Source organism: Mya arenaria, chromosome 6 (assembly GCF_026914265.1).
Source record: "Mya arenaria isolate MELC-2E11 chromosome 6, ASM2691426v1".
In the NCBI taxonomy this organism is placed as follows: domain Eukaryota; kingdom Metazoa; phylum Mollusca; class Bivalvia; order Myida; family Myidae; genus Mya; species Mya arenaria.
In genome coordinates this window covers 61,357,024-61,369,111 of record NC_069127.1, presented here as the reverse complement: position 1 = coordinate 61,369,111, position 12,088 = coordinate 61,357,024, and the positions used below count along the sequence as shown (strand labels likewise).

The window sequence follows — 12,088 nt, the reverse complement described above, 5'->3', positions numbered from 1 at the left end:
TATGGCCGGTATTATTAAGCGTGCTCGCTTCTTCACAAAGTGTCATCTATGTATTTGAAAGGTATTTGAATGCCATCGTCATATTAAATGTAATAGAACCCATTGGTTTATATTTTCGTAATTTTGCTAATTTTGAAAAGTGACTTAAACTTAAGCCAGTATTAAAAAGGAACACAAAGATGAGGAGACGAAAACAAATTCAATTGTTTCCATTTGTGGCCTTTTTTATTCTGATTTAATATTTTTGAAGTAACGATTTAAATAAAGTAAGCAATTTGTTTGCATGAATATGCACCTCACAGTATGCACACTCATAGCATTGTATATAACAGTGTCCTGTTATGCGTTAATCATTACCAATATTTGTTTGGACAGCATCCGCATGAACTGTGTCATAACATTTGCAACTAGTATGATGTATATAGATAGTTTATGGTTGAGTATGGATAAGATTGAGTAAAAAAGTTGTTTAATATATTATATAAAAGTGTAGCCTACAGAGGCTACATTTCCTTCCTAATCTTCATTGACGTTATGTAATAAAGTTTTTAAAGCTGCACTCTCACAGATTTACCGTTTTTGCAACTTTTTTTTGTGTCTTGGAAAGGGCAAATTTTTGCGTAAATATATGCAAACCAATGATAAAAGATTACTGACAAAAGATCAGATCGCAGATTTGCAAATTTCCGTTCGAAAAACAATGTTTTGTGTTTTAAACCGTTACTAACGGTTTAAGAAAAGTGCATAAAACTTTAATTTTTGAACTTAAATATAAAAATCTGCGATCTATTTTTTTTGTCAGCAGTCTTAAATCACTGGTTTCCATGTTGTTGTTTTTCACAAAAATTGGCTCGTTCCAAGACAAGAAATAAAAAGGTTGTCAAAACCATCAATCTGTGAGAGAGCAGCTTTAAAGGCTATGCCACATCTCTTAATCATTACGTGTTACTGTCCACACCAGTTGTTTGTGTCTATGACACCCAAAATACATGATCAATCTCTTTTTTTTTTATCTCCGAACAAAAGCAGACTTGTTGAAACTAATTTCCAATTTCAATCCTTACAATAAAACCGCTCACATGGAAATGTTCATAATTTGTATAGTTTCACTTAACAGTGTGAATAGGTTAATTTTTATGACTACGCAGATAATTAACAAACTCTTAAAATTCTCATTTTATTCGGATTATTTCATAATTGTTTCTAACAAGATGTTCATAATATTAAATTTTTCTACAACATTGTATCAGCCCAGGAGAACAGTTATTTGTAACGAAGCGTCTTTATGAAACGCTCGTTTAGAATTGCGTATGGAAGGCCGAGTTATTTTTAAAAAACAACAATAACATCGTTTTATTATTATTTTTTTTGTCAAAGTGTACTGATGAAATGTTTTGAAACAGAGTAAAACTAGAAAACAAACACAAGTTGATCAACATGTTTAACAGTCTTTCCCCTTGTTGTGAATTTAAATTTAGAATATGACGGCATCATTTTATTTATTTATTTATATTTCAAAAAGCCTTGCAGACAATATATCTGGTATTTGGTGTTACTTTTAACTTAACTACAAGTTACTCCCCTGAGAATATTTGTTTCAAATATTAAATATTTGCTTCCCCTTTATAGTTTGGCCAACATCGGGCGATGTTAGACATAATGCAAATAAAATTTATAACAAGAATAATACTATGCAAAACCTTGATTCGATCATAAACATATTTATGTATTCTTATTAAGTGCATCTTTCCGTTAAATTTTAGTTTAAAAAATAATTGAATATAACCCTAAGTAATTATATGTACCAGAAGTTAACATCCGCTTAAGTTTTGTTAAAAACTTATTTTGCTGAGAAATGTTAATTAGTTCCACGAAATGTCAAGAGTTATTAAAGCAAAGATTCTTATGAAACGGTTCCTAGGCTCGACTCCATCTGTGCTCACACATTGAAATGAACGATCATCTGATGAAAACCACAGGGGCTGGGTGCGTTATTGTGCCACACCCTATGGTCACGTCCATCAATTACCAAAAAGGCAAACATATCCACAGGCTTGTAAATAACGATGGGGGAACTGTTATTAATACTTAATCACACGAATTCTCTTTTAATACAATTATATCATAATATGTTTAATGGGAGCCGGCTTTCCCTTGAATTTAACTATTTTTGCCGAGATGACAATGTTTAAGAGGTCATTTTCTTGTCATATCTGTAGCAAACACAAACAAGCTAATTAGCACATTCATTGTGAACCAGAGATGCATAACACATGGAGGCTATTCGTTGCCAAAAGTCCAGACGTGTTATTTCCCACAATGTGCTTCTTAATCGTACTAAATGTCTCTTACATTTGTCAATGTAGACGTGCTATTTGTTGTTTCTATGCGTAAGTTTTTCCGTACTGATTTTACATTTGTCATTATAAAAGACAAAATGCATAATTGCCAGATCTAAACTGTATAAACTCAACAAATCATCGATCGTATAATTTGCTTTTAACAATATGATGATGTAATTTAGAAAGTCGAATCATGCATATGTAAAACTGCAATCAAACAGTCGACACTCGCATTCGTAAAATGAACACTTGCAGACCTACAAGTCAAGGTTTACAAAAGTCAATTGACAAATTCAGAAATACAAGGATAGACGATTTCGCCTATACCTTATATGGTAAGTGTCACGAAAAAAACGATGGTGAATTGGCGGAACTAACGAATCGGATTTTCTTTCGTTTATTTCCGTAAAATCTAGCCAGGGAGATAACATCTTCGGCTACGGTTCAAATCCCAGTCGGAGCACTATCTCTTTATTTCACAATAAAAACTTTACTTAAAAAATAAAGAAATTGAAGATCAATGTTCCTGAATGGGTTATATGTCACCATAATATTCAGTCAATGTCAGTTGTGTGTATCTGAGCTGGAATTTGTAGTGCCACTCTCAGTTTTTTTTAATCATGTAAAAGGGACTTATTAAAGGTCATCAGACAATGAGCATAGTCTTTCTACTTAAAATTCTCCCAAGCAAGCAAATTTTTTATTTATTTTATTTATGAGTGGACCATGGACGACTCTTCCAGAGGAAGAACAGCACTTCAATCCACTTGTGCCCCCAAGTTACGAATTACTGGGTCCACCACTGTCTGGGGTGTACCTAGCCATACGTCAGCACGCCCGTGCGTATACATCAGTATTAGCTCCTTGAAATGACAAGAGCTCAAAATTTAAAATCTAAAATAAAGCTAAGGTAGTGAATATACATGTATATACAGAGTTTTTTTTTTTGCTGGCGTCAAAAATACTCGAATGGATATGTGAAAAACTTTTTTTTAATATTCTTGAAAGCGGGACACCTCTCCGGCTCCAGCACAATTTGATATATTAAGAATAAACTAATGAAATTTCTTTAAATGACGAAACCTTACTCAAGCTTAAAGTTAAAAATGCTTCCTTCAGGTACGCCCCTGACTTAGTCATTCTTAAATGCCGTCCTCGCCTGGACGGCATTTTAGAATGACTAGCCCCTGACTGTGAACCATAGGCATAAGCATTTAAGTAGGGGATGTCAAGAACATGAATAAATAGAGATATAGAGAGACTTTTTTCCATATGAGAAAATAACGCGCGATTTTCCCGCTCCTAATGGGCAACGACCGCTACACCTAAATGTGAAAAAGTCCGGACTATTGTGTCTGGGTGGGGTATTAAAAGGTAGCCGCAAGTAATTTGGTTTATTAGCAATAACTGAAATTGCATCTGTATGATTGTTACAAATTAACTGTTACTTCTGAACTCTGTTAGACTTACCTGGGCCTTCGTTTAAGAAACGCGTTTCAAGCCAGGGGCGAAGTTAGCCCTCTATTCGTGTGGATTCATAATTTTGCTGGGGGTCCGGGGGCATGCCCCCTCGGAAAAGGGCGTTCTGAGGTGCTTTAATTAGTACTGGAGAATGGACAGTATTAGGATTATGGAGTCAAGTACGCATACTGCAACTTCGGCTGAATTCTTGGTCGGTACTGCGAAGCAGTGCCGTTTATAGGTATCATGCTACTTTTCGACAGGCATGCATCATTTGGTCCCCGGCTTCATTACTCAAACTGAAGCGTCCAGGAACCAGTTTTAAACGGAAGTGCACGGCCAAATAAAATAAACCTTTTGTCCGCTATTCATAAGTACGCGAGTCAAGTAGCGCCCAAAGGCGGCTGATTCATATTGTAAAATATATTCTTCGACTGTCACTCCACAATATTCACAGTGCATTGTTAAATAAAAACACAATGGTTACACATGAATTGTTTGTAGGTTATACCTTTCTCTTATGACTCTAGTGTTTTATTAAAAACGTATTCAGATCGGCTTCTTTCAACAAAACATCGCCATTTGGAACTATCTTAGCAGGTGCGCGTTGTCTTGTGCTAAAAGGCTGACCCGAGAGCTGATCATATAAATGAAGAGGGAAAATGCTGGCCAGAAAATTGAAAATTGAATTATTTCTGTTGAATTAATTAATTTTTATGGGTTATTTTGATTTCCTTGTACTATTGAATGTATTATACCTGATTTATTATAAATATTTGTATAATTTATAAGAGCGTTTAGTTAAAGATGGATGACTTTTTAATCATTTGTAGAGAAGTATCAATCTAGATCTAGGCCACGCCACGTACATTAAATAAATTTCAAAACTCGGCGACCCATAAAACTTAAAAAAATATCAAAATATTTTCATTCATTTTTTGGTCAGCCTTTTCCTCCATATCCATTGTTCAGCCCTTAGGTCTGCCTTTTAGTATTCAAGGAATTTGATTGATATGTTTCAAATGATGTATGAATACACATCGTTCCAAGCATCTTCCAATCATCGGCCGGCAAGTTTCGGTGAGTGACTACTTACAATAGAGTTTTCGAACGAATTTAGTTTGTTCTTTATTTTGGTATATTGTTCTGATATTTTGAAAATGATATGTAGGAGCACATACAGTTGAAAAATTAGTTCGGTAAATTAGTTCGGTCAGTTATTAAGCTATAGATATCTTACTTTGTAGGAAATTAGAAATTTTGTTGATGTTATTATTTTCGTTCACGAAATTCTTCCTATTGACAGGAGTCCTACACACCCATTCGGAGCTCCTCGGCCATTTTATCAAAAACAACCTCGGTTGTATGCAAGTACATCAGTTGAAATAGTTCGTAAAATTTTGAATTATATCATTAATTAAATGTAGTGTTTCAGAGTTGTATTTATTGATCTAAGTTTAAATTGATTGCCATTGAATTGAATTATTGCAAACATAATTAAGAATTACAAGAGTTAAGTCACAAAGTTTAAATGCTAAATAAAATTACTACGCGATCGACTTGCAGCGGACTTAAACGTACCACTTTTTGAGTATGTAAACCGTCCAAATACATCCGAGGTTGTTTTTGAAAAAATGGCCGAGGAGTTCCGAATGCCTACACACGCTGTCACAGAACAAAACAAGGACTATGAATGCGACTGACTCTAACGTCTATGTGTATAGTGAGTATTATTTTTGCCATCTAAAACGTGAAATTATTGTGCATCAGCTTTGTATAGCCTGTCGGTCTGTATTTAACTGCATTTAAACAAAACTGTGCAATATAGTCGTTGTTTACATCCAAGTCTAAAAATAGACGTAGAAAGTAGGTTAAAGTAGGGTTACTCAATACACTGCCTAACTATTACAGTTAATTTAGGTTTGATTTGTGTATTAACTGTTTTTATTGCAAATGCTAAAAATTCATGGTGTTGCAAGTATCGAGTGTGCAATTACACAGCTCAGAAATAATTTGTTCATTTGTTTTGTTTAGGCCTGAAAAAAAAATACATTTGGCTCGGGTTACCCGACCCTACGTACGGTATAGGCGCCGCCCCTACCGTTTTTATAGTCAGTTTGAAAAAAAAATGAAAACTGATGTGCGTTCATAGTGTAACGGTCCGCAGTAGGGGGCGGATGTGCGTTCATAATAATATTCCGTATAAAACGGAAGTACGTTCGGTATACGTATGTAAACTTGGTTGGTAATATGCAAATTAGCAAAACCCGGTATCTGTTAGAATAGAGAAGTTAGTGTATATAAAGACCAGTGGACCCCTTCATGGTCGATCATGCTTTTCTCTGAAGGGATCTGTTGGTGTTTCATTGGCGTCGCACGTTACAGTAGTTTAAAACCTTAAATGCTTATACAGAAGATAACTTTAACACCATTCTCCAATGATGAAAATGACATTCCTATATAAAGCCTAATAAAATATATAAATAAAAAAAGATAAATACCCTACCTATTTTTTAAAAAGATGTAACCCTAACCAAACAATTATTTATTTTTAGGCCTTATTGCCCACCAAAGGAAGCAACACTTTCAAATAATTCAGTTCTTTTCCAAGAACTCAAAAAAGCTATTACAGGTCAAGATCGCTTTATATGATCAAAATGAAAGGGCTTCTATTGCACACTTATATCATACCAATTTCAATCTACGCCAGTTAATATATTCAGTTACAACTGATTATGGCTCATATTAATACCATATATACACAAACTTGGATTCAACTTGTTTAAGATCTTACAGGCACTCTAGAATCATACTTCTCTGATTACATACCATTGTACCTGTACTGAAAGTAGACTAAATTTTAGTTAAATGCTATATATATGCTGATTGACAGTAAGTTACGAACTATGCTTCTTTGACTGAAAAAGTGCTCACAAAGGTAACAATGCACCTGCCTGACTGGTATAATAACTAGGTGTTTACACAATACCACATTAAGAAGTCAGGGTTGCGATTTGGCCGCGGATTCGCGGAATTCCGCGGATCTTATGGCCCCAGAGACCCCTCCCCCCAAAAAAAATAAAAAAGAAAAAAGAAAAAAAAGTTACCCGGAAAAAAATATTTGGTAGCTTTCAGTTGTTCAAGTTAATATTCAAGTTTGCTTCAAATTTAAAGTCAGGAGAGCCCTCAAAAGAGCTTCTAAAAAGCCAATTTTTCTTCTACAGCAGTGCGCTTTTGACCCAAAGAGCGCCCCATAAACCCATGGCCAAAATGTTTCAGCCCTCCGGCTGCCAGGTCAATCACAACCCTGAGAAGTCTGTATGAATATTTAACACCCCTGACATTGAAGCCAGTGGTCGAAATTAGCACCAGCCCACAAGCCCTGCACTGGTAAAATGACTTCCGGGCTTGCTCAAATTTTGAATTTTATATAGCACGGCTTGTTCAAAAATATGATTCCATGCAATAGCATAAGAATTCGGGCTTGTTCATCCAAAAGTCTAATTTCGATGACAAGGATAAGGCTAAGATCAATACTGAATACTGGCCCTGGTCTCAACATTTATCACTGTATAGCAACACTATTAATTCAACCGTTATTTCATCATTTTTAATCATCATTTTGAATTATTGATTGGAGTTGTTTTAATTTTTTCCAGCATCTGTAGCACAGTATTGACGCACTACAAATGAACCTTATTCTTCAATTTCCATATAAAAAAATCATTAAGCTGATCAATTGATAAAATAGACATTGCCATTTTAAAATGAAACATATGTATTTGCAGATGAATTCCGTCAATGAAAAAGAGGGCCATACCCCAGTCTTTGCCTGTGGGAATGTGGTGTACCACAGGAGGTCAGATGGCATTCCATGATGGAATAACATTTCTTACCAAATTCAGCAGGTCAAAAGTGCTCTTTACCATCCACAGACAGTATTTGGCAGACTAGGAACAAGACATTCCACTACATGTAATAGCGGTTTGGTTGTGCATGAACAGCAAATGCATCCGGTGCTGGTTTGTTAACATGCAGGGGCTGCCACTGTCTTCCTTTAGGATAACAAAGATGTCAGTTTCAAGCAAAATAATCCAGGTATGGAATCTTTCATATATCATACATTTTTTCAATCCATTTTAACTTCAAATATAAATTTAACTACTAAAAAATATCTAACTATCAACTTGCTGATATATCAGTTTCTAAGTTTGCCCTAAACTCTTTCACACAGCCACCACTTACATGTATATAACTTTGCTTTTGTATAGTGCTAGTTCATATTTTTTGTGTTTCTCTGTTAATGTAAATCACTGAGTTTATTAAGCATTTTCTTCTTGTCTTCTAATGCAGGAAGAACCCCAGGTCTTACTGTTCAAGACGAAATGAGGTTGTGACCATCAGGCTCAAAGCTGTGGAGAAAGATGTCTGGCCGGGAGTCATACTGATGTTATGCTTTACTGATGTTGTTGCCAACACTTACAAACCATTCACTACAACTACCACAACGAACAATGTACTGATAAGGCAGGTGAATATAATTTTAGAATAACCATCAGATATCTAGAAAATTTAAGCTGAGTGTCATTTATTTGGTTCAAAAGCCTATGATCTTTTGTCAGATCAATAATCATACTTAAAACAACAAGCATCAATGCTGTTTGAAAACTTTTTTTCATTTTTGTTTCATTCAGCTTAAGATTTGTGTTTGTCTAGATGATACATCATACATTTTAAAGAAAATACAACACTTATGCCAAATACAATACATTCTTTATTTTGTCTCTAATTTCAGCTGTATTTCTTATTGATTCTTTAAAATATGTAAGTTGATAGGTATTTTGGAGTATTCAAGGTTTGAATTTATAATTAGCATATATGTGAACATTTGCAGAAAATTTGAGCTACCTTTGTGAAAGAGGCCAAGAGAGGATTGGATGGTGGAGTTTCAGATGACACAATGCTGACTGTTTCAACCCAGCTGATTTTGCTTCCTACAGGCAACAGAAGGAAGTCTTCACTTTTATTTTAAACAATTCAGTTTTAATGCCACCAATATGTCAAGATAAAATGTAACTGAACAGATTGAAATTATACCAACTTCCTTCATTAACACAAACTATCTGTGTACCTGGACCATCAGCTTGAACAGTATACTACTTCAACTACCATTTCCTCATATTCAAACATTACTAGAAAGGTCTGAAAGGCAATCATACTAAATGAAGAATGATAAACTCCTGTGTTATAAATTCTGCTGCAACTTGAGATGACCAGTATGTACAGACAGTGCCAAATTTATTGCATTTATAACTTGTGTCTTATCTGACAGTGCTCTTTGCATAGATATTGTACTTGAAGTTAACTATGATTTTATTAAGATCTTAGATGCGATTTTTCACTCTGTATTGATGTTCACATACTTCAATTTCTGTTGCCATACCAGTGTCACTAACAGATAATCTAGATGAATTTGTTTTTATTTATTTCTACCACTGTTGTCTGTGAACATTTTCATATCATATAGTTAGTACACTTCATTATATACAGGGCAGTCAATGTCTTATTTCCGATAACAACTCAGCAATAAGCCTCTTGACATTTCTGCTTTCTAAGTTTGAAGTCTAATCACTGTTGAAAAACAGGGCCATCACATAATGAGGTTAGATAACTCCATATTATTCTTTACACAGATTATGGCCCCTGATTGACTATGGAACTTAGGTTAAAGTTTTAGGGCAGGTTAGGATATTGTTTAATAACTTCTATACCCTTCATTCAATTGACTTAATACTTCACACAATTGTTCAGGACCATCACCCAATGAGGTTACATAACTCCATATCCTAAATACAAGTTATGGCCCCTGATTGACTTAGGTTAAAGTTTTAGGCAAGTAAAAGTTAAGGGCAAGTTGGGATTATAATAAAAAAAACCTTCTATACCGTTCATTAAATGCACTTAATAAAATTCAAAATTATTTAAGACCATCTTACAACAAGAAACATAACTCCATTTTAAGCCTTTATACAAATTATGACCCTTGATTTATTTATTTTTATATTTGTCTAATTTCCTTCTTAACCACATTTTCATAATGGGAAATCAAGTTATTTAAATGACTTGCGTCATTGTTTGGGCGGGCTGGTGGGAGGGCAGCATCAAAGTCAACTTATGTATCGAATAATTTCAGGTAGGTTTGACATAAAGAGACCAAACTTGGTATTATTACATCGTTATTGTATTCTAAGTCAAAGCGGTGTAGCCGAGCGCGCTGTCTTACGACGGCTCTTGTTGACATATTGTAATCATTTTCACTCATCGCATATTTTTTCTGCTACAATGTTATAGCGTTTTTATGTGTATCATTTAGATTCATTGTTTTCACATTATTACTTCACTCATGATTCAGTGCTTATCTCATTTTATGTAAATTTCTTTTTGTTCAATTGTAAATAATGACAAATGCTACTCAAAAGGGTGTGATAATGGATATACTCTTCCTGTCATTCATGTTATTTGATAATTGTCAGCTGCGTCATCTTCTATGAATTGCATTACTTTCACTTTGCCTCAGATTTAATAGTATGTGTGGTGGTTTTATGTTGTTGCTATTAGAACACGGGTTATTTTGATAAGCCAAATATCCTGTACATTATCATTTCGCCAAAGTAGTTCATTATAGATTCATATAACACTACAGTCTGGTTAATTGTAATGGTAAACAATTTTTCAATTCTTTTAAAAGAAATCCATCCTTTGATATAGCCTTCATATTACACCATTGTTTCCTAGAGCTTTACCTTGCATTTTTGTCATTCAGGCATGGTTGAAATACATTTCAAGGGACTAGATACCAGATGATACCATTGCAAGATGAAAAATAACTGTCCAAAACTTATGTAATTCATATCTTAGTGTACATTTTAATTGAGTTTTTGGACCGAGTAAATTCCATTTATTTTAAAAAAAAAGCTTCTGAGTGTGTCTTGTAAAAATCACAGGACCCCTACATGCTATTCTTTAGTGTATACACATAGCTGAGACAGGGATAGAAATATTTATTTTTTCATTTACAATATTGCAATTTTTTACCTCATACTAGCCCTAATTCATAAGTTTAGTCTGTTTTAAGGAAAAATTGAACTTGCTGATTTTGGTACTTTTGGTTCACCCCCAATTGATCTAATAAACCCTGGTATAATATTGATAATTATGGAGAAATAAAGACATACTTTATAAGTAATATTAATTGGACTCAACTACAGACCTATTCAGATTATGAAATAAAATACTGCATAATAACTTTTATTTAATCATAGACCAACTATACAAACGCACAAAAGAGAATGTTTCCTTTTCATATACCTTGTTCTTTTTTTCTGAAATTGAACTGCTGGTGTTAAGGCATTGGTCTAAGACAGGTGTTGTTGACTGTTGATATATATGTAAATTTAACCAGCTACGATAACAACATCATATGCATACACCACTTTCAGCATTTTAACTGCTACAGCTAATGAAGAACCTCCAATAGCTATACTCTTTTATTAGCTGCCATTTATAAATCATATTCAACATTTTATTGTTTTAATCTATTTTGGATTACATTTTTCCTTTGAAATTCATTAAAAAACATTTACAACCTATCAATAAAATTTATATCTGTATGCACTTCAGTGTTCATGTTTTGTGGTTTCCTTCTTACCAAAGCCAAAATAGTTGTTGTCATAGCCTATTAGTTGTTACCCAATTTTTTAACATTGCCGTGCTTAAGCTAGGCCTAAAAAGCAGAAGGCAGTGACCTGCTTCCCTTTCCCGACTCGTTGCTGTATTACTATTCCCCACTGTGCCCTTTTGTTAGACAGAGCTTCCATCAATAATTATGAATTACATTTGATATTCAAAATGTCAATTCAAAAAAAGTTTAAAAATAATACAGACACATAATTGTGATACTTATTTGAGATAAAAGCAACCCTTACCATTTGTATTGGTATTGAGAGTAGTAACAACACATGCACAATATCTTTTGAACATTGACCCTTGCAAATGCCCAATTAGTGCTCTTTCAATGCACATCAGAAGATCACTGTCTGACCTTGCAATCTGCCCTTTTTTTCCTAAATTCCCACTTAAGAAACTTTCTTCTACAAAACAATACCAGACTAGGAGTGATGTACTGTCTGATTCAATCTCCTCTTTCCACACATGTGACATTCATACAACCAGTTGTAACTCTCCTGCTGCCAGCTTTAAGCAGTACCGTCCCTCAGCACTTTCAG

The 12,088-nt window shown here is 34.2% G+C and overlaps 1 long non-coding RNA gene across 1 annotated transcript; it reads left to right on the top strand.

The window, feature by feature from the left end:
• Window positions 1-5,458: 5,458 nt before the first annotated feature.
• LOC128239451 (uncharacterized) lies at window positions 5,459-9,373 on the top strand. The gene is made up of 4 exons (XR_008261885.1): window positions 5,459-5,526; window positions 7,592-7,901; window positions 8,157-8,334; window positions 8,698-9,373. It is a non-coding gene; the product is annotated as an uncharacterized LOC128239451 (long non-coding RNA).
• Window positions 9,374-12,088: the final 2,715 nt, after the last annotated feature.